This window comes from Anabrus simplex, chromosome 5, assembly GCF_040414725.1.
Source record: "Anabrus simplex isolate iqAnaSimp1 chromosome 5, ASM4041472v1, whole genome shotgun sequence".
NCBI lineage: Eukaryota > Metazoa > Arthropoda > Insecta > Orthoptera > Tettigoniidae > Anabrus > Anabrus simplex.
The window spans coordinates 428,114,285-428,141,698 of NC_090269.1; the positions used below are offsets into that span (position 1 = coordinate 428,114,285).

A 27,414-nucleotide genomic window follows, 5' to 3' on the forward strand; every position below is an offset into this window, starting at 1 on the left:
TTGGAATAACTTACCAAGGGAGATGTTCAATACATTTCCATTTTCTTTTAAATCATTTAGGAAAAGGCTATGAAAACAACAGATAGGAAATCTGCCACCTGGGCGACTGCCCTAAATGCAGATCAGTGTTGATTGACTGACTGAAGTTGGATGTCAACACCAACATCTACAAGAGCACGCAAAAGACGGTGGTTATTGCCACGAGTGGAATTGTACGGAAATTAATGGGTTGAAATTCTACGTAAAATTGTAGTGTAAATAATAATAATAATAATAATAATAATAATAATAATAATAATAATAATAATAATAATAATAATAATAATAATAATAATATTAATAATAATAATAATAATAATAATAATAATAATAATAATAATAATAATAATAACTGGGCCCCGGATGTTTATGCAGTAATACACTAGATTAGAATGCAAACTTTAACTTGTAACTTTTTTGATGAATATAATAAATAAAATCATGAATAAAAATATATAAGTAAAATTACTCAAAAACTTAATAAAATTAATAAGCATAATTAACCGAAATGTCCGTAGTATGGGCGCCAGAGTTCACCAGAATGGATCCCTCGAATTTAGATAAGAGCATGATAAACTTTATATCCCAGGGCGTGTACATAATGCTGCGTACTGGTACATCTGCTGCAGGCCTTACCTAACCTCCTGAAAACGACTAATTAGGTAGGAACTGCACCTAGGTTCATCAATAACACTGATTCTAAAATAGCTAACTATATTCTGAACAAATTCCGTGCATGAGCACCTCATCAACATACAACATTATACATATAATACACATAAAATATTGCTGGAAGACTCCATATTTACAACAACAACAATAATGAAAACCGTGGGAAAACGAAAGCGAGAACTAAGCTACCATTTGTAGATGGTCCGATGAACAATTTACATGTATGAAGATAAACACCCTTCACTGTCTCTATATCAATTCGATTTACCGATTCTCATAATCGGCAGTTATCACATCACACAGATACTGTACCTTGTACTACTGTGTTCACATATTTTAACACTTGTTGTAAAGATATATACACACGTCTGTCGATCCTCAACATATAAATTTATGGAAAGTCTGAGATAGCTTTCACCAACATATAATGCTAGGCCGCCACAAGTGCTACAATACTTAATGCGCAAGCACTCTCCACAATCAGCCACTTTCCACAAACATAACAAGACTACGCTCCACGAACGTTTGAAGTCCAGTCCATTGCAGCCGTGTCACTCCAGTACCGTGTATCAGCACCACTTCCTTCCCGTACAGTGCGTCAGTTGTAGTTGTAGTTGTCTTCCTTCTCGTTCCTTTACAATTACCTCTACAATCACCCTTACAATGTTTCTTACAATGTTCCTTACAATGTCTTTTTCACAATGTCCTTGGTTGCCGCCGTATGATCAACCTTTATAGACATCAACATCCCCCTCCTCTCAGATGATACGTCTGGATTGGTGCTTGCCAGCCAATCATGAGTGAACCTCTTGTCAAGACATGCCCTGAACTTCTCCTTCCTCCCAAGACAATAACAAACTCTCGGGAGTTTTACATGAATCACCAAACTTTCCCTGGTACAACAACAAGCTCATCTCATCAGGCTGGGATATATACATGACTCATGAATTTCCCGACACAAGTACATCACAACAGACACTGGGGTAGCCATATGACTCATTCAAATTACCAGAGTTATTAAAGCAATGTTTTCCCACTCATGCAAAACAAATTACTCATACCTACATATGTGGATATCTTCCAGCTTATAAATATAAATAGCAAAATATACAAATGGAATACTGATAATAATAATAATAATAATAATAATAATAATAATAATAATAATAATAATAATAAATCGAATACTGACAATAATATCTCAAACTTCTATATATAATTCGGGGGTGTGATATATGTACTATCACAAACTGAAGCGAGTAACAAGTAGAGTCTACCCGTTTTTAGAAATACGGTTTTAGAAATACAAAAATGGAGTAGACCGTTGTACCGTTTTCTGCACCGAATTAATCGGATCGATTAGTCTTACACTAATTCCATATGTAACATGAATTCTAGGTGTTCTAATGGTCCGAAACCCTTATTATTTATGCAAACCTCATAGCATTATCGTCGTGCGGGTAGAAACTACTTATTACTCGCTTCAGTAAGTTTGCATTCTAACCGATTACTGCATAAACATCCGGGCCCTAGTAATAACTCTCTTTTAAATATTCTTGTTATTACATTTTGTGTGTTAATTGATACATGTAAGTTACAGTGGCAATTAGTTACAGCCAACGGGACCTCTTGTCCTACTTGTAATTAACTTTAAATACATACATTTTTATACATTGGGATTCGAACCCATTCTCCCCCGAATGCAGTCTGATAGCTACGCGACCAACCCACGTAGCCATGTGTTCGGTGATGGCCAATTTAAGGCGTTTCCTTGATTTTTATTGGCCGATGGAAAAGACGATCATGTTCGTGACCTTTAATATTAAAAAGTGGGCAAGGGAAATGGTCGACAAATTTCCAACTTCTTTGACATCATTTAAGAAAAGTCTGGGTGAACAATTGCCAGGGAGTCTGCCACCTGGAAGACAACTCCTAAACGCAGATCAATGGTGACTGATTGACTTAGGGGCAATTTCCACCTGACTGAGTTACAAAAGATCTCATGTTTCTTACAACATTATGTGTACAAGTGTCCGGTACACTGAACATGCACACGCGCGAACTCCGTAGTGACATTTTGCAGCTGAAAGGAGTGACTCAAGGAGAAAGGAAGGTCGGAAGAGCCGAGTCAAAGTCGTTTCAGCCCACATCAGATCTGTTTTTTAAGTTTCGATCGCAAAAGGAAAAGATAAGCACGCCTTCAGAATTGAATCGGTTGGCGGAAAAAGGAACTAAGTCATGCTTTTCTCACTTTTCAGGAGAAGTAAGAACTGTATTTCCGTTGAAGTACATCCCTTTTGTCTTATTGTTTTCTCCACCTCTCTTTTTCAAAATGGCCAACAGTTTTAAATGGAATATTGTGGGACACGGTTTTAGAAATACCTTCGCAATACAAAATGGAGTAGACGATTGTAGCGTTTTCTGCACCGAATTAATCGGATCGATTAGTCTTACACTAATTCCATATATTCAAACAATTTGCCTTTTAATATGTAAGCTATTTGAACGATAACTTCATATAATTTATCCCAAATGGTTAGTGTTATTTTATTAAATCTAATAACTTCTCCAATATGAATATTTCACATTATTACGCCGACGGCGAGCACCGATGTCCCTATGAGTCAGTACGGCCCTGTGATGATAGTAATTTGCACATCTAAAAGAACTTTCCTACCAATGAAGATGATATTCATCAAGCTGATTGGGCCTCCTTACCATATATTAATTACTGATTCTTGAAATGGATACACGAAGAGTAAAAGACGAACTCGTAAAGATGGCAGCACCAGTACGATGAGATAATTTGTAAACTACTGTGAAAATTAAACATTTCTTCAACTTGTTCCACCATTACGTAAAGATTTTATTTCCATTTCATTTTTTCAAAGTACCCGTTTTCAAAAGTAAACGTAGGAGATTTTCGAAGGGTTGGTATACTTCAATTTTTCTGTTCTGAAATGTGACGGTATACATACATTTCCATTTATTTAGGAACAACCTCCTGCATTTACAGGTTGCCACTGAGGACAAGGTAAAACATACAAAGTTTTTTGTACAGATCTATTAATTGAAGGAAAGTCTAAATTATAAAGGAACAATATAATTAGTGTGGCATTTCAGAGCTGTATCTGTAGAGGTGGTGTCTCAGGATCTTGATGGAACCTCGGAAAAGAAAAAGTAAATTGTTGTATGTTTCTAAATTTAGTTCCTGAACTTACTTTCTTCCAATAAACAGAGGGAGCGAAAAGCTTCATCTCTCCCACTAACACGAAGTTCCTTTTTTCCTCTCTTCCCACTTTGATGACGAGCGACTAACAGTCACTTATTGGTGGTGACGGAGCACCAAACCCATTAGCGAGTCCATTCCTCTGAAGTGGCTGTACGCTAACATCATTACTACTGCAAAGGAAATTATCATTCTCAAATTATCCACAAGACGTAAAGAATGTTGGAATGCTGAACAGGTGCCTGGTTCAGCTGTGGGATTACTTCAGACTCAACAAGTGACGAAGTCAGGATATAATGATAGTGCGGCTCTTAACAATGGCTTGTGGTAACTGTGACCACGGAAAGGATACGCATGCGCTGTGTGTGCCCGAGCAGCTCCTTGGAAGAAAACTTTTTCTACGTGAAGAATTACAACTTAATAATAATGTTATTTGCTTTTCGTCCCAATAACTACTTTTTCGGTTTTTGGAGACACCGAGGTGCCGGAATTTACTCCAGCAGGAGTTCTTTAACGTGCCAGTAAATCTTCCGACACGATGCTGATGTACTTGAGCACCTTCAAATACCACAGCACTGAACCAGGATCGAACATGCCGAGTTGGATTCAAAAGGCCAGCGCCTCAACCGTCTGAACCACTCAGCCCGGTAATTAAAACTTCATGAAAAGAAATAAAGATGTGGGTGAGAATGAAAATAAGCCATGATATTCTTCTGATCTTCTCCGTCTGCTCATGCTTTTGAGTAGTCAGACTCGTGGGCTGTTCATGGTTTATGCAGATACTCGGATAAACAATGCTTGCATTGTTGTCCAAGGTTGAGTATCTTAGTAACTCTGGTCGAAGAAGATCCACGGGCTTCACCGAAAAGCAATCGCCTCATGTAAGTAGCGTTGACTTAGAACGTTACACTGTCAGTGGCGACAATTAAAAGGGGTCAGAGGGGGGGGGGGACCTACTTTGTGGAGAAAAAAATATATTTGTATTCCAATTTAGGCAAGTGAAAATCTTTTTTAGTTTCACCTGACTAAAGAACCTAACAGTCATTAAAAGAAGCAAGCAATTATTTTAAAAAGCCATTTGTATTAACCCTGCCTATTGCTTTTTTCACCCGATTCTTTCTTTTAATTTCTTTAATTATTGACAAGAAGTCTTAGCAGAAATAGAGCAAAATGTCATTCATCGCAGCTAACCGATTTTTTTTTCTAGTTGCTTTACGTCGCACCGACACAGATAGGTCTTATGGCGACGATGGGACGGGAAAGGGCTAGGAGTGGGAAGGAAGCGGCCGTGGCCTTAATTAAGGTACAGCCCCAGCATTTAAACCGATTTGTACAGCGCCACAGCATGTATAGTGGAGACTCGCACAGCAGCGTGTAGCATGTGCTGTGAGGAAATCAATCAATCAATCAATCAATCAATCAATCAATCAATCAATCAATCAATCAATCAATCAATCAATCAATCAATCAATCAATCAATCAATCAATCAATCACCAGTGATCTGCATGTAGGGCAGTCGTTCAGGTGGCAGATTTCCTATCTGTCTTTCTACTAGCCTTTTCTTAAATGATCACAAAATAATTGGAAATTTATTGAACATCTCCCTTGGTAAATTATTCCAACCCCTAACTACACTTCCTAAAAACGAATATTTGCCCCAATTTGGCCTCTTAAATTCCAGCTTTATCTTCATATTGTGATCTTTCTTACTTTTAAAGACACCACTCAAACTTATTAGTCTACTAATGTCATTCAACACCATCTCTCCACTGACAGCTCGGAACATACCACTTAGTCGAGCAGCTCGTCTTCTTTCTCCTAAGTCTTCCCAGCCCAAACTTTGCAACATTTTTGTAACGCTACTCTTTTGTCGGAAATCACCCAGAACAGATCGAGCTGCTTTCCTTTAGATTTTTTCCAGTTCTTGTATCAGACAATCATGGTGAGGGTTCCATACACTGGAACCGTACTCTAGTTGGGGGTCTTACCAGAGACTTATATGCCCTCTATTTTACATCCTTACTACAACCCCTAAACACCCTCATAACCATGTGCAGAGATCTGTACCCTTTATTTACAATCCCATTTATGTGATTACCCCAATGAAGATCTTTCCTTATATTAACACCTAGATACTTACAATGATCCCCAAAAGGAATTTTCACCCAGTCAACGCAGTAATTAAAACTCAGAGGAAGGGCATCAGGGGTATATTTTTGCCAACGTCATGGACATACAGTACGTATAATTCACCCGCTTGCCGCGCGCTTTCATCCGTCTGGCTGTTTTACTCAGTCAATGTGTCTGTTACTTTCTTAGAGTGTAGTCAAATACTAAATGATTGGTAATTGTATAATCACACCGTACTTCTATATTGTAATTCGTGTGTAATATTGTTCCTTTGATGAGGGTTTTATTGTATATTATTATAATTACCGCACTTCCTGTAAGTCGGCAGACTGTCAACCTTTACTTCTCTATAGAAATTCACTCCGGGATCATCAAAATCTTAGGATTTTGTATGTAGCTATTTTGTTTTCAATGTTGATGACTCTCCCCGCTGTATCCCTCGCACCCGAGTACTTTTTGTTGTCTATCCATTTTTGTGCTCTCCCACTTCTAATTCCCAATCACCGCGATTGTTGTTAGGCAGATCCGGTACTAGAGCTGGTCTTCCCATCGCCTCATATAAGGCTTTCCGTCGCCCACACCCGCAAGGCTGCCTGCATATAGCCTGGGCGGACGAGATGGCCTTGGTGACTCACCACGACATTTAAAAGTCGACAAGATTTCTTCACTTCTAAAGTACCTTATAAAATAAGTAATTCGATGTACAAATATTATCTCTCTGAATCCAAACCTGTAACCAGGCAGAATATATTCTCTGCTTCTGCATTCTTGGAAATCATGAAGTTCTTTAACACAAAAATTGACTTTGACTCCTAGCGTTCATGTTAGTGTTACAGTGTGCATTCTTAAGAGTTTTTTTTTTAATATTCGGCATTCGGGTCGAAGCCCACTCAGTCAGTGAATTATGTATGGAAGGAATTTATAGGAACTCATGTCTTTATTTATTTATTTATTTATTTATTTATTTATTTATTTATTTATTTATTTATTTATTTATTTATTTATTTATTTATTGCTCGGATACAGGGAGAAAAGGATTCGTCTTCTCATCGTATGGCCCATCAGGACATCCAGTGGTACACGTGAGTACACCATGGATCAGAAGAGTTAATACGTTAATTAATTTTATTATTTTAAATTCTTTTATGTTTAATTGCCAACGGCCGTAGCCGTGTTGAAACACCAGATCCCGTGAGATCTCCGAAGTTAAGCAACACTGGGAGTAGTCAGGAGATGGATGGGTTGACACGCGCTGTTGGTGGGGGGAAAGGGAATGGAGGAGCGGAAAGGAACTGGCCACCCTACCGCACGCAAATTCTGGCTCAGGAACACCTCTGCGAAGGTTCGGACCTGCCTTCGGGCATAATAACGCTTACCTTACCTTATGTTTAATTTATTTTCAAAAGTGAATAAATAAATAAATAAATAAATAAATAAATAAATAAATAAATAAATAAAATGTAGCAAAACAGCAGTGTTTCTGAAGATAGACAAGTTTAGTGTGTTTTCCATAACAACACAATCGCTAGCTAGTGTTTCCTGTACAAAACTCGTGATCATGAAGTCAATAGTTTTCACAAACTCACCACTTAATCTCTTTTAAAAACTGTCGACTTCAGTTGATTAGTAGTTATCCCTTTGTTCCTAGGAAAGCAGTTTCAACATCGCCTGTTGCCACTGACATTCGAGGACGTATAAATGCGACAAGTCAGTGTAGTAGACTAAAAAGTTCATACGGGATATAATTTTGATATCCAGGTGGCTCTCAAAATATACAGAAAATGAATCAAATAACACTGCAAGGAATTACAGTATCCTTGGAAAAAAATCGGTTGCCATTGCAGCGAGAATGAAACCCTACCTTGCCTGTCGTTAAGAGGAACGATGATGATAACAGAGGGTCAGGAGTGTCTAAAGCAATGTTGGGGATTTCAACTGTATGATGAAGCACTCTGCTTATCGTCTGAAACATGTGGATAGAAAGTGGAGGAGGAGCTTAATAATCGACTCAACAAGATTTCAAAGATAGAGTTGGCAATACAAAGGGGTTGATGTTGAAAAGAAAAGACATTATGGAAATATCTGGAAGAAATATACCAAATAAAAAGATGGAAAATCATATTATTGTTGTCCCGGAAAAATGCCAAATTTACCAATTAACATTTTCATCCACAACTCAAGAAAGAGCAGTAAATGAGGTGCTCACCACCATCCACACATTTCCACTGAAAAGTAAAATAAAATTCTTCTTGCTGTCGAGGCGAGGCGGTAAAGACGTGCTCGGTTCACCCGGAAGGACGAGGGTTCGATTCACAGTCAGTAAGTCGAAAAATTTAAGAAACCATATTTCCACTTCCGGAGGTTCTCATAGCTCCAGTTCACTCAGTCTACACCAAAAATGAGTACCAATTAATTCCTGGAATAAAAGACGGTCAGACGTAGAGCTAACCACTCTACCCCACCAAGCGCCGAAGTTACGGAGAGTGGAAGCCTTTACCTTCCACCCTTCCAAGGGCCTTCAGATGGCTTTCCTTTGTTTTTGCTGTCTTTACTATTAAGTTCACATTTAAACTGATTATTGGGCTGAACATGATTATAACCCTTGAGGACTGAAGATATTATTATTGTTATTATTATTATTATTATTATTAGTAGTAGTAGTAGTAGTAGTAGTAGTAGTAGTAGTATTAGTATTATTATTATTATTATTATTATTATTATTATTATTATTATTATTATTATTATTATTATTATTATTATTATTATTGGAAACCCATAGCGTTTTATGGAAGTACAGGAGTTTCAAATAAATAAATAAATAAATAAATAAATAAATAAATAAATAAATAAATAAATAAATAAATAAATAAATAAATAAATAAATAAAAAATCGATGATCTCTATTTAGGGCTGTCGCTCACGTGACAGATTCCCTATCAAAGTTTTATGCTGTACCTGTTTAAATTGCGTACCTTAAGGAAATACTCAGATTTCCTTCTAACTTATATTAGTTTGGGCGACATATAGCTCGATATAAGCGTTTGGTAACATTAAATGTGAAGAGAGACAAGGAAAGAAAGAGCTTAAATTGAGTGTCAGGAGATAATGTAGGAATTCAAGAAACTTCAATGCATGGGAATAAAGCGAACCTTATCTCAAACGAGGACTGTTGCTTTAGTAAGGTTTACAATGCTATTAATTAAATAGTGGACCTCACTCGTGACATCTAGCGGTGTAAGTATTAATCTATTGCTTGTATGATACGTCTGGTGATGTCATACGAGTGTCACTTCTCACGTATTTCGGCTTCTTTCAGCCCATGGTTATGAACACAAGGTGAATATTTACAGGCGCTCAAAGAAAATGAATGCGTGGCATTGTGTGTTCCTCGCATTTAAGTATTCTGTTTTCTATAAATTTAGCCACCCATCCGACCACTTTGCACGAGTCGGAGTCTCAAAAGTCACGATGCTTGTTCTGAAATGTTCTCGTTTGTGGGCGTTCTGCTCGTAGCCCATTTCTTCGAGGTCTTTCTTGCTGTTAACGTACCAGGGAGTTGTTGTTTGGTTTTGAGTGAAAATTGTTAAAAATAATTTTTGTCCATCGAGAGTCGTCCATCCGTCTTAGGTGACCGCAGAAGCGAGCCCTGCGTTTGCTCATTGTGTCCGCGATCTTCTCTAGTATAGAATAGATTTCTTGTCTGGATTTTCTTATGCAGATCCCGTTTTAAGATTGAAACATTTCTTATCAGACAACGCAGGGGTCCCCACACCACGAAAAGTGTAAAATTAAGGAATTTCCTCAATTGTGCGGAAAGTTGAAGAGCTGAAGGGTTCATAAAAGTTTCAAACTATGAGTCTTGGATAGTGCTATCAAAATAAAAGAAAATATTTCGAAAATCACTTCCAGAAAAACAGCGTAAAATGTCTTGTTTCTTTACTCGTTTGCTTTTTGATTCGAATCCTAGCAACATTAACGTATTTACACTGTTCTTTCTGTAGTGTGTTCCTTGGTTCGATACCCTCAGGTGTTTTTCGACTTTTTCTTGAAAAATGTCCACACCGAATGTAGTTATAAGGGCTTAAGTGAAACAATGCATTGACTCACATTAGCGCTCGTAGTGGTAGAACAAGGCAAACTACTAATCTGATCGACCGGATAACAATTATTAAGGAAAGGGTTGTAATTTTTAGGAATAAATAAATAATATATTCTCATACTTTATTATATTTTAGTTACCTAAAATTCGTAGCTCATCTCCCTAGGATGTTTTGAATAGTGAGTTGCTTGCCTGTGGATTGTTGTAGTCTAGGCCAAGAATGTTGTGGAAAATCCTTCTCTCTCTTTGCTCTAACTTAGTGACCGGCCATTTCTGAGAGTGAGTCATTCTGACGCATAGAGAGATGCCGGCTTGATGACAGTCATTTCGTTATTCATACAAAGGCACCTTTTATTACATGTAGATGTTCCGCGTGATTCGGAAAGCTACCTCCATTTTTGTACAATAATAATAATAATAATAATAATAATAATAATAATAATAATTTATTATTATTATTATTATTATTATTATTATTATTATTCGTTGGATGAACAGTTAGCGTACTGGCCTTCGGTTCAGAGGGTCCCGGGTTCGATTTCCGGCCGGGTCGGGGATTTTAACCTTAATTGGTTAATTCCAATGGCACGGGGGCTGGGTGTATGTGTTGTCTTCATCATCATTTCATCCTCATCATGACACGCAGGTCGCCTACGGGTGTCAAATAGAAAGATCTGCACCTGGCGAGCCGAACCCGTCCTGGGATATCCCGGCAATAAAAGACATACCACATTTCATTTTATTATTATTATTATTATTATTATTATTATTATTATTATTATTATTATTATTGTCCGTTTCACCCACTTTGAGGTACGATAGATCAGTCGTGTTTTCCTGTCCTCCCAGTACTTTTTCATTTTTTCAGATCTTGCCTTCCTCTCTTCTTCAGAAATTCTGTGTAGTCGCTTGGGCTTCACCCTGTCCTGAAACCCCTTTATTTTATCTTCGGTTATTTTCTTCCCGGATCCATCTACAAGCATCTCTTCTGTAATTTCGAACTCTCGTAGGTCCTTCTCAGTTTCCTTAAACCAGTTCGGCTTCGTTTTCTTATTGCGGAAATACTCGAAGATTCTTTTAGTTACCCTTTTTGGGTACATTCTTAGGATGTGGCGATAGAAGTCAGTTCTCCATTTCCTTACTGTGTCGGACATCCTTTATGTTTTCCTAACCAGGGTTTCATTGCTGATGTGTGAAAGTTCGTTATAATGGAATTTGGGGCCTAGATTTTTTTCGTGGTATTTTCCTTTCCTTGATCTCCAACTTTTCCATCGGAATTATTATTATTAGTCTATTATTATTATTATTATTATTATTATTATTATTATTATTATTATTATTATTATTATTATTATATGCCCGCAGCAATATACCACCCTCCCAACCCCCACGGAGGCTCCTTAGCGAATACATTCGTGCGCACAGGGTTGGCATCTGGAAGGCCATCAGCTCCTAAAACTGTGCCAAATCGCCAAGTTGGATCGAACACAAGTAATTGGGATAAATACGAGGATTTTTTTTTTGCTACTGAGTAACGTCACACTAACACACACAAGGTTTTTGGTGACGTAATGGTGGGGGCAGCAGCGGTCTAAGCTTTAACTAGGGTAAACCCCAGCACGAAAATTCATCTTCAGGGCTCCTGACGGTGACATTCGAACCCACAATCTCCCGAATGCAAGCTCACAGATACGGGACTCTATCCGCGTAGCCAACTCGCTCGTAAATTCCTGAGGTAAGGAATACAATAGAAGAAACTAATACATGCACGACAATTACATGGTCTACGTACCGTACATCAGAAAACAATCAAAAGACCAACAGAAATTGTCCTCCTGCTGCAATAAAATAATTCTGCCCTTATTTAAGCTAACAATCATCCAACATAAAAGAACTATACATCTATATATAACTCTCATTTTTGACATATTTCAAGTGAAAATCAATGTAATTTTTTTTAAAAATATATAATATAAATTATGAGCTTTAAGAGTAACGTCTATTAATATTTCATTCAACCTGACAATTCTTCAAAGTTTTCGGCTCATCACTGCTCCAGTGTTACCAGCTATCCCTCAAACCCACACGTAGGCTAAATATGGCACTTAGCTTCCTAATGAATTGTACAAAATATCGAGACAGATTATGATATGGCATCCCTTCGCTGATATGTCTCATACCCCTGAATTAAAGCGACTTCAGCAACAGCCGAACTCGACAACACTTCAACAGATTACCGCAACGCCTGGCAGAGCGCGCCATGTAATGGTTAATGCAGCAGGTAGATCGCAAAGGAGTACAACACACAAACTCTCAACAGAATAGGGAATTTAAACTTACTAGATTAAAAATACCAGACTTGAACACAATTCTTCGATGCCTTCCTCTTCCTCACCCAATTTCACTCATCGCCATTAATTTCATCTTCATCAATCAATCAATCAATCAATCAATCAATCAATCAATCAATCAATCAATCAATCAATCAATCAATCAATCAATCAATCAATCAATCAATCAATCAATACTGATCTGCATTTAGGGCAGTCACCCAGGTGGCAGATTCCCTATCTGTTGATTTCCTAGCCTTTCCTTAAATGATCGCAAAGAAATTGGAAATTTATTGAACATCTCCCTTAGTAAGTTATTCTAATCCCTAACTCCCCTTCCTAAAAACGAATATTTGCTCCGATTTGTCCTCATGAATTCCAGCTTTATTTTCATATTGTGATCTTTCCTACTTTTAAAGACACCACTCAAACTTATTCGTCTACTAATGTCATTCCATGCTGTCTCTCCACCGACAGCTCGGAAGATATCAGTTAGTCGAGCAGTTCGTCCACTTTCTCCCAAGTCTTCCCAGCCCAAACTTTGGAACATTTTTGTAACGCTACTCTTTTGTCGGAAATCACCCAGAACAAATCGAGCTGCTTTTCTTTGGATTTTTTCCAGTTCTTGAATCAAGTAATCCTGGAACCATACTCTATTTGGGGTCTTACCAGAGACTTATATGCCCTCTCCTTTACATCCTTACTACAACCCCTAAACACCCTCATAACCATGTGCAGAGATCTGTACCCTTTATTTACAATCATATTTATGTGATTACCCCAATGAATATCTTTCCATATATCAACACCTAGGTAGTTACAATGTTTCCCAAAAGGAACTTTCACCCCATCAACGCAGTAATTAAAACTGAGAAGACTTATCCTATTTGTGCAATTCACAACCTAACTTTTAAACCCGTTTATCATCATACCATTGTCTGCTGTCCATCTCGCAACATTACCGAGGTCATTTTGCAGTTGCTCACAATCTTGTAACTTATTTAGTACACTGTACAGAATAACATCATCTGCAAAAAAGCCTTATCTCTGATTCCACTTCTTTACACATATCATTTATATATATAAGAAAACATAAAGGTCCAATAATACTGCCTTGAGGAATTCCTTCGCCTACTCTAATTCTCTGATATCTATTTTCTAGAAACTTAGCCACCATTCAGTCACTTTTATGTCTAGTCCAATTGCACTTATTTTCGCAGTAGTCTCCCATGATACACCCTATCAAATGCCTTAGACAAGTCAATCGCGATACAGTCCATTTTACCTCCTCAGTCCAGGATATCTGCTATATCTTGCTGGAATCCTACTCAAGATAGGTTAGCGATAGGAAGGACTTCCTATTCGGCTCCACTAATTCTAAAAGAATTACATAGACATCGAACTTTCCTCTGCACAGCGTACTGTAAACTTACGAATAAGTGATTACCACTTACATTTAATATCAAAACTATTCGGTGGTAAGTAGTTTCCCGAATACATTGCGGACGTTCACCCTTGCCGAGACGACTACCTTACAAACTGCAATCGTATAGCCTCAGCTGCCATGAGCGCGCATTTTAATTTAACTCCATCTAGGCTGCCTCGGAGTCAATTTCGAAGTTCCGTTTTACTCTATCAGAGCAAACTGGATCTCTATTGAGCCATCAAGGGTATCCGGCCGTAAAAATATACCACACATATTAATCTCACATCATCGCCGACCCTGTAGCAGATGGACATATATACAATTCATTTATTAAATCCCCGGGGGCTCTTAACTTGAGGAGCGTGGGTTGCTGACCACGGGACCCTTAGCTGAGTTCTGGCATTGATTCCACTTACTTGTGCCTGGCTCCTCACTTGCATCTATCCTATCCCACCTCCCTTGGTCAACTCTTGTTCTTTTCCTACCCCGATGGTATTAGGTTTGCGACGCCTATGGAGTATTTCATGTTTACGCTCTTCGTGATCATTTGGTTTCTTTGACCGATACCTTCATTTTTCCATTTTCCCCTCTGATTAGTTGTAATAAAGGATGCTTGCCGAGTTGTAGCCTACTTCCTCTTAGAACAATAATCACCTCCAGAACCACCACCTCCTTTATTAAAAGGGTGGCACCGAGCTCGATAGCTGCAGTCGCTTAAGTGCGACCAGAATCCAGTATTCGAGAGATAGTGGGTTCAAACCCCACTGTCGGCAGCCCTGAAGATGGTTTTCCGTGGTTTCCTATTTTCACATCAGGCAAATGCTGAGGCTGTACCTTAATTAAGGCCGCGGGCGCTTCCTTCCCACTCCTAGCCCTTTCCTATTCCATCGTCGCCATAAGACCTGTCTGTGTCGGTGCGACGCAAAGCAGCTTGAAAAAAAAAAAAGCTGACACTAAGCTTAGAACATAAAGCGCAAGGAGTACGGAAACTTCTCACACCATCGTTTGTGTTTCATAATCCTGCGAACTAATGGAAAGCTACAACTTGTTTTCAGTCAGTAACCGGGCCAGGAATGGAATGAATGAATCCCCATCTTACGGCGAGGATAGGAATTGTGCTGGCTGCCGAGGCCTGTCGCACTCCTCTGGGGCAATGATTAATGACTGACAGATGAAATGAAATCATATTGGAGAGTGTTGTTGGAATGAAAGATGACAGGAAAAACCGGAGTACCCAGAGAACAACCTGTCCCGCCTCCACACAGATCTCAAATGGAGTGACCGGGATTTGAACCACGGAACCCAGCGGTGAGAGGCCGGCGCGCTGCTGCCTGAGCCACGAGGGCTCTGCGAACTAATATCCGAAAAAACAAACAGTCACAGAGAAGTTTGTGAAGTGGAGACATCCCACGCGGAAGTCATGTACCTTTGACTAACAACCAGTTTGTTGGCCAAGTACCATTTTATTGGTGAATCTTCAATCAGTAGTTGAATTGCGCAGGCTTTCAGTTCTTTCCTTGAACAACGTTAGCTCAATCTCAGTACTGTAACACTACTATCTGCAATTCAGCAAACTAGCTCTTTGGACTTCCTCAGGCTGTTACTTGGACTGATGGCGATATCGCAATAACTAGTTGTCCCCGCATATTGTTGATTTTAAACGTACAGTAGATTGAAAGTCGTCAACGGTAGTTACCGTAATCTCTTCTTCATAAGTTTACAGTACGCTATCCCAAGTAAAGTTCCATGTTTATGTAAATCTTTGAAATTTGGTGGAGCAGAATAAGAAGCGAGAATTACTTTTTCGTAGCAACGGAGGATTATCATGAAGTGAAAATCAACTGTGGTTAATAACAGACAGAAACGTGAGTTTCTGTTTTAACAGTATAATTACTTGACACTTTCTCATAGTCCGTCTCCATGGCTAAATGGTTAGCGTACTGGCCTTTGGTCACAGGAGTTCCGGGTTCGATTCCCAGCGTGGTCGGGAATTTCAACCATAATTGGTTAATTTTCCTGACATGGGGACTGGGTGTATGTGTCGTCTCCATCCTCATCACGATGCGCAGCTCGCCTACGGGAGTTACATCAAAAGACCTGTATTTGGCGAGCCGAACTTGTCCCGGTACTTTCTCATAAAGATGCTGTTAAAGATATTTGGTGTACGAATTTCAGTTTTTTTTTTTTAACATGAAGAAATATGCATTTCTAATTGTCATTTTGACTTCACACTTTCCGTACTAACTTACATAGCAGAGGACGTTGAATATTACTTCACAATAGGACCCGTTGCCCGGATAGGGACTTAAAGTTGGAACTTTCATTTTTGAGATTGTTTATGGTTGTAAAATTGGCATAAGATAATCAGCATTTTAAAAAGGTATTAATTATTGACTGTTGCTGTTAGGAAAATTGCATTTTGAGAAAATCGCAATTACAGCTTTCACTAATTATCTTACCAAGTGCGAACTGCTGAGTAACTTAGTTTATTAAGAAGACCCATAGGTATCGCAGGAAGTCAAGACATAGAAATGACATTTTACACCTCAAACACTTTCGTGCAACTCTACTGTCAAGTTTCCATTACCTTTCCGCTCAACGGGTCAACATGTCTTTTCAGCCTTTGTCTCGGAGTGTCTTAAGTACTAATAATAATATCGTATGGCTATTTCTAGCCGAGTGCAGCCCTTGTTAGGCAGACCCTCCGATGAGGGTGGGCGGCATCTGCCATGCGTAGGTAACTGCGTGTTGTTGTGGTGGAGGATAGTGTTATGTGTGGTGTGTGAATCGCAGGGATGTTGGGGACAGCACATACACCCAGCCCCCGGGCCATTGGAATTAACCAATGAAGGTTAAAATCCCCGACCCGGCCGGTAATCGAACCCGGGACCCTCTCAACCGAGGGCCAGTACGCTGACCATTCAGCCAACGAGTCGGACGTCTTAAGTACTGAAGCACTGGTTCACTTCTTAAAAGGAAACAGTTGATTTTAAACATTTTCAGGTAAATGGATTATCCTTTCTTCTTTCTTTCTTTCTTTCTTTCTTTCTTCCTATCTTAATCTGTTAACCCTCCAGGGTTGGTTTTTCCCTCGGACTCAGCGAGGGATCCCACCTCTACCGCCCCAAGAGCAGTGTCCTGGAGCGTGAGACTTTGGGTCGGGGGATACACCTATAAAGGATGACCAGTACCTCGCCCGGGCCGCCTCATCTGCTATGCTGAACAGAGGCCTTGTGGGGGGATGTAAAGATTGGAAGGGAGAGGCAAGGATGAGGGAAAGAAGCGGCCATGACCTTGCTAAGTACCATCCTGGCATTTGCCTGGATGAGAAGTGGGGAAACCACGGGAAACCATTTCGAGGAGGGAATCGAACCCCCTCTACTCAGTTGACTTTCAGAGGCTGAATGGACCCCGTTCCACCCCTCGTACCACTTTGCAAATTTCGTGGCAGAGCCGGGAATCGAACCTGAGCCTCCGCGAATGGCAGCAAATCACACTATCCACTACACCACAGAGGTGGACTGTAAATGGATATGAGTGAAATTAATTTAGTTATGTTTTTATTTAAAGCGGCAGCTTGATATTGCCACTTTGTTGACGTAAAACTATTTTTACATACATTTCTATTTGCATCCCTATTTCAGCTACACATCCTAATGTTTAGAGCTAGTAAATTTCATTTTGGTTCCGTAATGGCATGTTACGTTACAGGCATTCCGTTCTTTAAGATGATTTATTTGACTGATCCACCTACTCAATATTTGTGTATCTTTGTAAATAACGTATCACTTTTAAAGTGACCAATAAATTTTGATTTTAGCTGAAGACGGCAGAAATAAGAGCCGACACATGTCCTCGAAGTGTAAAATGAACATATAAGTATTATGACAAGTACTCAATAGGTGCATCATTTCAATAAATTCTCTTAAACACTTAAATTTCTTTAATCCTAGAGTTTAACATCAGTTACTGTACCATTGAAATTCTGAAATCCTCTCGTTTGTTCTAAATTATTGTCAAATATAAATGTTTATGAGAAGAGCTATTTGTAATATCGATTAAGGGACACGGTTTTTGCAGAGTTTACAAAGGTGGGCGGAAGGGGGCTACTGGGAAATTTTGGAAACTACTGTTTTAACTGATGATGAGACGATAGTTGTCAGTGCCGTGTGCATTAGGGCAGGTACTTTACAGTTTATGACATCTTATATATCGGGCACATCGTGATATCTTCAGAGCCAGAATTAAAAGTAGGGGTTATAAGTAAGGAGATATTTTAGAACACCACACGTTCACTGGGCTCCACTTACTGGATTAGCATGCTAACTCCACCTCTTGTCGCAGTACGAAACTACAAAAGCTACGGATCTTATATTTTAGTGTAATTAGGAAGTCCAGGGTCACGTGTGGACTTAAGGATGCTCAACTACTATTTGAGACCCTTTATTATATATGATATAAGTAGAAAACTATTGAAATATTTATGATTTAGAACCGATAGTGATGTGGAAGCGGTGTCTGTGCCAGGTTTCATGCATTAAGTCAAAGTTAACTGCTACTTTAGTATTCATTCTTCTCTTCTTAAGAGCCTCCGTGGCTCAGACGGCAGCGCATCGGCCTCTCACCGCTGGATACCGTGGTTCAAATCCCGGTCACTCCATGTGAGATTTGTGCTGGACAAAGCGGAGGCGGGACAGGTTTTTCTCCGGGTACTCCGGTTTTCCCTGTCTTCTTTCATTCCAGCAACACTCTCCATTCTCATTTCATATCAGTCATTAATAAATCACTTTGGGAGTGGCGACCCCATCGTACTAATAGCCTATATATGATTCATTCATTTCATTCCTGACCCGGTCACTGACTAGAAAACAAGTTGTAGGTTTTCTTCTTTTCTTAGTCTGTTTACCCTCCAGGGTTGGTTTTTCCCTCGGACTCAGCGAGGGATCCCACCTCTGCCTTAAGGGCAGTGTCCTGGAGCGTGATACTTTAGGTCTGCAAAGGAGGACCAGTACCTTGCGCAGGCAGCCTCGCCTGCTATGCTGAACAGGGGCCTTGTGGGGGGGCTGGGAATATTGGAAGGGATAGACAAGGAAGAGGGAAGGAAGCGGCCGTGGTCTTAAGTTAGGTATTGTTCCAACATTTGCCTGAAGAAGACCACCTCTACTCAGTTAACTTTCCGAGACTCAGTGGATACCATTCCAGCCCTCGTATCCCTTCTGAAATTTCGTGGCGGAGTCGGGGATCGAAACCGGGCCTCCGGGTGTAGCAGCTAAACTTTAGTTTTCATATCGAGGAAGAATACTTACTAAAACTACTCTGAACTTCGTATTACGTAACATTAAGCTACGCTTAACATTGCCTCTTAATTAAAAAAAAACACTATATGCCTAGTGGACAAGTCTGTGAAAGGTACTTAACTATGATCCTTACCCTTCCCTCCTTAAATGTGTTTTGGATACGGCACTGATCACAAGAGCCTCCAGCCTCTCACCACTGGGTTCCGTGGTTCAAATGCCCGTCACTCCATGTGAGATTTGTGCTGGACAAAGCGGAGGCGGGACAGAATTTTCCCCGGGTACTCCGGTTTTCCCTTCATCCTTGAACACTCCAATATTATTTCATCTGTCAGCCATTAATAGTTGCCCCAGAGGAGTGTGGCAGGCTTCGGCAGCCGGCACCATTCCCATCCTCGTCGCTAGATGGGGGCTTCATTCATTCCATTCCTGACCAGGTCGAATGACTGCATTACAGCCCTGCACGGATGTTAGTGTCTTCGCGGACACAAATTGTATAGCAGTGCGGATACTGTCGTTTATTGATTCTTACTCAGGTATACTCTTATTTTTGCTAGTGATCAGGCGAGCCTTGACACTGGTATGAATGAGGATATGCAAAGTGCCTTGAGACTATGAAGCCGTGAATCTTATCTAAGCCTAACTGGCTCCTGCCCGCAATTAATATAAAGAAGGAACAAAGGTGAATACGTCGGTAGTTATTGCAAGAGAAAATACCTCATAAATCTGTAGCTGTAGGGGTTCTGGTGATGGGTGGCAAGCCTATTCTATTATATTAACAGATCTATCCGTTTCAATACCTTGGGTGTAGTGAACTGTAGTTACAGTATCCGCGGATAACCTTTTGCAGATGCGGTTGAAAGAAGTGCGGATGTGCAGGGCTCTACTGTGGATATTTATTTTCATTTTCACTGCTCAGGAGTGAACATACGCCCGCTTTTCGAGGTACAGTATCACGTTCATTGCATAATTCGAGAAGAATGAAGAATGGACCTTATCAAGGGCAGGCAACGACTAAATCTACGAATGAAAGTTGACAGCTGCTGGAAGTTTTAGTAACGGCTGGCATTCAGAGCCAGTGGCCCGAAAAGTGAAACTGTTCCCGCATCCCCAGGCCGAGTGGCTCTCGCCGTGGCCTTGTCAACAACTTGCTCTATAAATACAGTAGAAACCATGAGCTTCGAGACGAGATTTTTGTAAATATTATGGGGGACAACAATTCTCCAGGCCGCGACAAAGATTCGTTCGGAGCTATCAAGCTGTATGAGGTAACGTAACAGGTAAAGACGCTTACCTCCTGGGTACAAGGTCACGGAATCGTATCCCGGCGCAATCAGTTCGCATAAGAATGAATGTCTTATCGCGAGAGACATGTGTCAGAGAATTTACGGTCACGATCAAGAGTGGCGGTGGTGATCGTTGTTTAAAGGGAAAGTACAACCAGACGAGCATCTACTAGCCACTCACTTCTCGCAGCAAAATTCCGACATTACGGCGTCCCTTAGTGGGAAGGATGTTAAACGTCTATTATTATTTACAACTTGGTTACGTCACGCCGACACAGATAGATCTTATGGCGACGATGGGATAGGAAAGAGCTAAGAATGGGAAGGAAGCGGACGTGGCCCTAATTAAGGTGCATCCGCAGCATTTGCTTGGTATGAAAGTGGGAAACCACGGAAAACCATCTTCAGGGCTGCCGACAGTGGGGTTCGAACCCACTATCTCCCGAGTGCAAGCTCACAGCTACGTGACACGAACAGTGCGACCACATGCTTGATATTTTTATTATTATTATTATTATTATTATTATTATTATTATTCCTAACCTTTTCCCCAAATATCTGGGGACAGTAATATAGATTAAGTCCAGTAAAACATGTGCGATCAGTGGCGTATTTACGAATTTTCCTTGGGGGATATGAATAACAATAACAATAATAATAATCTAATAAAAAACCACACTTTAATTACGCAGGGGTACATTTAAATACAATATACGAGAGTGATGGAAAATGAAAATTAAAATCCACAGCCTGTTTCCAGTTCCAACCTGGTCAGGGATGGAATGAATGAAGCCCCATCTAGCGGCGGGTATAGGAATTGTACCGGCTGCCGAAGCCTGTCTCACTCCTCTGGAGCATGACTAATGACTGACAATTAAAATGAAATTATATTGGAGAGGGTTGCTGGAATGAAAGATGACAGGGAAAACCGCAATATCCGGAGAAAAACCTGTCTCGCTTCCACTTTGTCCAGCACAAATATCACTTGAAGTGACCGGGGTTTGAACCACGGAACCCAGCGGTGAGAGGTCGACGCACAGCCGCCTGAACCAGGAAGGCTCTTACGAAGTCGATATGAAGAGTAACAATAATAATAACAATATATATATAATAAAACACATCTTAAATGGATGTTTTTATTATTTTATTATCTGTTAGTATCTACTTATAATAAGGAGTACAAGGACTATTCCCCCCGTATCCACAGTTCGCACCCTCAGTCCTCCCAGGGTGTGCGTAAAGTCGTAGAAGGAGAAGGCACTTAGACTATTCTTGTAGATATTATCTCAGATTATATTCAGAATGACTTAATGAAGACATTACAGCACTTTCTACACCATTTAGTGTCCGAACATTAATTTCAAGTGATATAAAAATTGAAAGTTTGATTACGATATCGTTTTACAACTATGTGGTTAGCCTTACAGCGTACTTGACGAACATTTCACCGCCAGAAGCAGAGAACGGGAAATTAAAGCAGAAAAAACATTTAGTTAACAAAATAGTAATTCTGCTAGTGGCACAACCTAGCATTGAAGTCGCCAGTTAATAAGAGTATTTACTGACTCTGAACTGAGGCCTTGAACTTAAGGGCGAGCGAAAGCAGGCCGCTTGTCAGTCGCGCCGGCTCCCCACGAGGAAATGTGGCCGGTTATTTCTTAAATATAACAATTTATAAGAACGTTTTCTAGACTTACCTTGAGCTAATATTCCACAAAACAGCGAGCAGGAGATAATAATTAAAGGACACAAAGAACGGCCGTTGCACACTCTAGGTTTCAGGTCTTGCACACAGATCGGTTTTCGTATTGACAGAGTTTATTAGAACACATCCCAGCTATTTGCTACACTAACCACATCCCGCCAGCCCACCATCCAACCACTCTCACTGTTTCACCGCGACTGCACAAGCTGTTGCTGTCGCGGCTCCTCACCGTCTTCGATTGTTTTTTTTACCTGTTAGTGACGTCAGGTGGCATGGAGTCAGGGAACTACGCACCAAGTTCTAGGATCGTCCTCTTCGTAAGTGAAGTATTTTCATTTATGTCTGTAGATACAGTTCCTACAGTACATGCAAATCGTTCAAGTATCCTTTATATGCAACCTTTTATAACTAATTCAGACTGCCTAATAATAATAATAATAATAATAATAATAATAATAATAATAATAATAATAATAATAATAATAATAATAATAATAATAATAATAATAATAATTAATGATCTGAACTCTATGTCATAATACTGTATGACATAAAAGTTGAAAATATGTGGCTAAAGAGATTAAAAATTGTCCAAAAATGTCTCATACAATAACCCAGCAACTAACTGGTCATTCATCTTCCTCTTCTATTTTCACAACTGTTTCCCAAAACCTGTTATCTAAAAAAATTAATGACAACTTTTTCTAGGGAAATTAAATCCGAAATAACGAAATACTTACAAAATCACTTCGTATTATACATGTGAATAATAGTTGGAGAACGCATAAAATTATTATAAGAACAAAAACGCTTTTGAATCATATTTTTCATCAAATATCACTGTCCGCTCGTTGACTGAATGGTCAGCGTACTGCCTTCGGTTCAGAGGGTCCCGGGTTCGATTCCCGGCCGGGTCGGGGATTTTAACCTTCATTGGTTAATTCCAGTGACCTGGGGGCTAGGTGTATGTGCTGTCCCCAACATCCCTGCAACTCAAACACCACACATAACACTATCCTCCACCACAACAACATGCAGTTACCTACACATGGCAGATGCCGCCCGCCCTCATTGGAGGGTCTGCCTTGCATGGGCTGCACTCGGCTAGAAATAGCCACACGAAATTATATTACCGTATCAAATATCACTCATTGATAAACTATCGATTTATATGACCAATAAAACAGTGACATTGTGTACACACAAGCTAGAAAGAGTTGAAGTGAAATGTTTAAAATGAGGCCAGAAATCCGATTAATAATAATAATAATAATAATAATAATAATAATAATAATAATAATAATAATAATAATAATAATAATAATAATAATACTTGAAGATACAGGAAAACATTTAAGATCGAATCAAAAGTGAAAAAACAAAAACAGTTATTGCTACTTGCAATCTTTTCCAAAAACAGACAAGAAGTAACTAGTATATCAATCAATCAATCAATCAATCAATCAATCAATCAATCAATCAATCAATCAATCAATCAATCAATCAATCAATCAATCAATCAATCAATCAATCAATCAATCAATCAATCAATCAATCAATCAATCAATCAATCAATCACCAGTGATCTGCATTTAGGACAGTCGCCCAGGTGGCAGATTCCCTATCTGTTGTTCTCCTAGCCTTTTCTTAGATGATTTCAAAGAAATTGGAAATTTATTGAGCATCTCCCTTGGTTAGTTATTCCAATCCCTAACTCCTCTTCCTATAAATGAATATTTGCCCCAATTTGTCCTCTTGAATTCCAACTTTATCTTCATATTGTGATCTTGCCTACTTTTGAAGACGCCACTCAAACTTATTCGTCTACTAATGTTATTCCACGCCATCTCTCCGCTGACAGTTCGGAACATACCACTTAGTCGAGCAACTTGTCTCCTTTCTCCCAATTCTTCCGAGCCCAAACTTTGCAACATTTTTGTAACGCTACTCTTTTCTTGGAAATCAGCCAGAACAAATCGAGCTGCTTTTCTTTGGATTTTTTCCAGTTCTTGAATCAGGTAATCCTGGTGAGGGTTCCATATACTGGAACCATACCCTAGTTGGGGTCTTACCAGAGACTTATATGCCCTCTCCGTTACATCCTTAGTACAACCCCTAAACACCCTTTTAACCATGTGCAGTGATCTGCACCCTTTATTTACAATCCCATTTATGTGATACAGAGTCTATCTTATAACACATATATAAGTACAATTTTACAATTCCACATTTCAATACAACATAGTTTTGCATTGCAGTTTTACATTACAGTTAAATATTTATTTGGCACCACTTTCGACCCTGTTCGCGGTCATCATCAGCCGTAAACATAAATTGTACAATTCATTAGAAAGCTCCCATACAATTATAACATAACATTAAGATTAAAATATACAAATATGAGATTGTCGAGTTAAGATGTTGGATGATGATCGTCATCATCTGTTTACCCTCCAGGTTCGGCTTTTCCCTCGGACTCAGCGAGGGATCCCACCTCTACCGCCCAAGGGCAGTGTCCTGGAGCTTCAGACTCTTGGTCGGGGGATACAACTGGGGAGAATGACCAGTACCTTGCCCAGGCGGCCTCACCTGCTACGCGGAGCAGGGGCCTTGTGGAGGGATGGGAATATTGGAAGGGATAGACAAGGAAGAGGGAAGGAAGCGGCCGTGGCGTTAAGTTAGGTACCACCCCGGCATTCGCCTGGAGGAGAAGTGGGAAACCACAGAAAACCACTTCGAGGATGGCTGAGGTGGGAATCGAACCCACCTCTACTCAGTTGACCTCCCGAGGCTGAGTGGACCCCGTTCCAGCCCTCGTACCACTTTTCAAATTTTCGTGGCAGAGCCGGGAATCGAACCCGGACCTCCGGGGGTGGCAGCTAATCACGCTAACCACTACACCACAGAGGCGGACTTGGATGATGATGAGACACAAAATGTATAGATAAGCACAAATACAGTACTTTAGAGTATAGCAAATTGCAGTAATAGAGTGGCTACAGTTGTCTCCAGATATTAAAGCTCTTAAATGTGTCTCTTTCACACAAGTTTTGGCGGTTGTATGAGCTTGCTTAACGCTGATGTATAGGAAATAAGTTATACACATGACGTAAAATAAGCACAAATGTGGTATTAATTCTGGAATGACGTTTCTAACCCTCAAACCCAGATCGTCCAGCGGCGTTTGTACTGTCCGAGACTTAAGCAGCTGTACGGGAGGCGCGCGCGTAGTTCTTTGCAAGGAGCGTGCAGCATGTTCGACCTCCAAAGCATGAATCGCCAGTCTGAATCTCAACTGTTAACATGGAGAGACAGTAATTTTAAGTACGAGTCGACTCGACGGGGACGCGATGCATTTGTTTAGCAGTTTCCTGGTGAGCACAGATTCACCCAATATCGTAGAATGAGGGAGACGGTACTCGGAAGTTTAGACTACGGCCAGATCCACGCACTCCTTAAGGTCAGATGTCCGTCGCAAGTACACACCGGGGGAGTTTCTCCCTTCAATAAGTAGGAGTGCGCTACCATACCGTGGTCGATCCGAAGACGGCATAATACCACTGCTTCTCTCCATGAAACCCGAAGGGAAGTCTTCCGTACCTTCGCAGATCCTTTAATCGTTCTCAGCTTATATGAAAGATGGGTGGCCTGTCACTCCATCTCCCAAATGTCCCAACTGAGAATGATATCGCTGAATGGAACCTTGTAAGGCAACGGGGGGGGGGGGGGGGGACAATGTAACCGCCTGCTTGGCAGCCCTATCAACTGACTCGTTTTCAACTACACCTGTGTAGCTTGGGAGCTACAAACAAACAATGTATTACGTCTAGAAATCACCGCTCTGTCTGTAGTCGAGAGATAAAGCACTCTCTGTGTTCGTAAACGAGAGTTCAATTTATTATTATTATTATTATTATTATTATTATTATTATTATTATTATTATTATTATTATTATTATTATTATTATTATTATTACACCGCGGGTACACCGTTGAAGTGCGCGCCTTCTGGAAAGACATCTGTGCTGTGAATCCTGAAGTATGTATCACAAGATAGTTGGATTTTTAACCTTTAGAAATCTCTGCTATCGGCCTACGTCCTCACTCTGGCGGGATTACGGACAATTGCCCTTTAAGGGAATTTTCAGTTTTTAATGTTTGTAAACCTTAAGTGTTTGTAGATTGTTTTTTATGTGCTAAGGATATCAGCGCTAATACGGCTTCCTTCTTCCTTAAGTTATTAACCAATCAGGAATTTTGTGTATATTTCTCTAGCCCATTAAAATTGGGGATGTGTACAGGCATTCTGCGTAGCTCAAGAGAGTTCTGGAACTTTCCCCTCTGAGTTGCTATAAAAGCTGGGCGCTTTAGAGCCGTATTGTCATCTTCATCTCTCCGGTCTCGTATGTGTGTGTGTGTGTGTACGGCGCGATAGGAGGCAGGGGCAGCCTTGCCGCCGTCGGAACTCAAGGTAATGACAGACATCTCTTAATATGTAATAGATCCAGACAGTTAACTTGAGGGGAAGGTTTCAAACTTTTCTTAATGTAAAATTCTAAAGTTTCTGTTTAAATGTACATTTTTGGCAAGTCTAAGGCCTGTGTTCAAATCCCTGCTGGGAAATATGTAAATAAAGATTGTTCACCCTCTATTAATTCCCTCTCGACTTTGTATGGGGGTGACTAAGTTTTTCTAAAAGTCTAAATTCTGCAAACTATTTTGGTACTTAATATTTCGCATCTACTCACCCCTCATGTAGGATTTTAAGTGTCTTTCAAGAGGAGTGTAAGTGTTTCGCATTTTGTTCATGGCCGATCGTTTTGAACCTTAAGCCCTTGCCCCTGTTTAAAGTGTCACTATTTATAGACGAGTGTGTCCAGCAGATATTACAGTAAACGCAGTTTTTTGAAAATTATCTAGTGTAAAATTTGTCAAGAAACTTGTACTTCTGAGAGGCTGGACTGTAGTAACTTTTGTAGCCCACTCTCCTAGTGGAGCACTTGTAATAGTGTATCTTGAGAGCTACTATTGTGTCGATGATCTTCTCCATTGTCCCAGATTTTTGACTTTATGTCATTGTTATTGTGGGAGCTAACGAGCTCATTGTTGACGGTCATTTGTTGTTGCTTATTCAGAGTATCTATCAAATTTTAAACTCAGAAGAAAAGGAAACAAAATTTCAAAAAATTGGTGCTTTAACTTA

The 27,414-nt window shown here is 39.9% G+C and overlaps 1 protein-coding gene across 1 annotated transcript in view; it reads right to left on the reverse strand.

The window, feature by feature from the left end:
• The window catches only part of pio (piopio), a 395,672-nt gene extending 373,283 nt beyond the window's left edge, over positions 1 to 22,389 (reverse strand). The window contains exon 1 of the mRNA XM_067147814.2: positions 22,204 to 22,389. The gene's annotated coding sequence lies outside the window, so the exon portion shown is untranslated. The remainder of the gene's footprint in view (positions 1 to 22,203) is intronic.
• Positions 22,390 to 27,414: the final 5,025 nt, after the last annotated feature.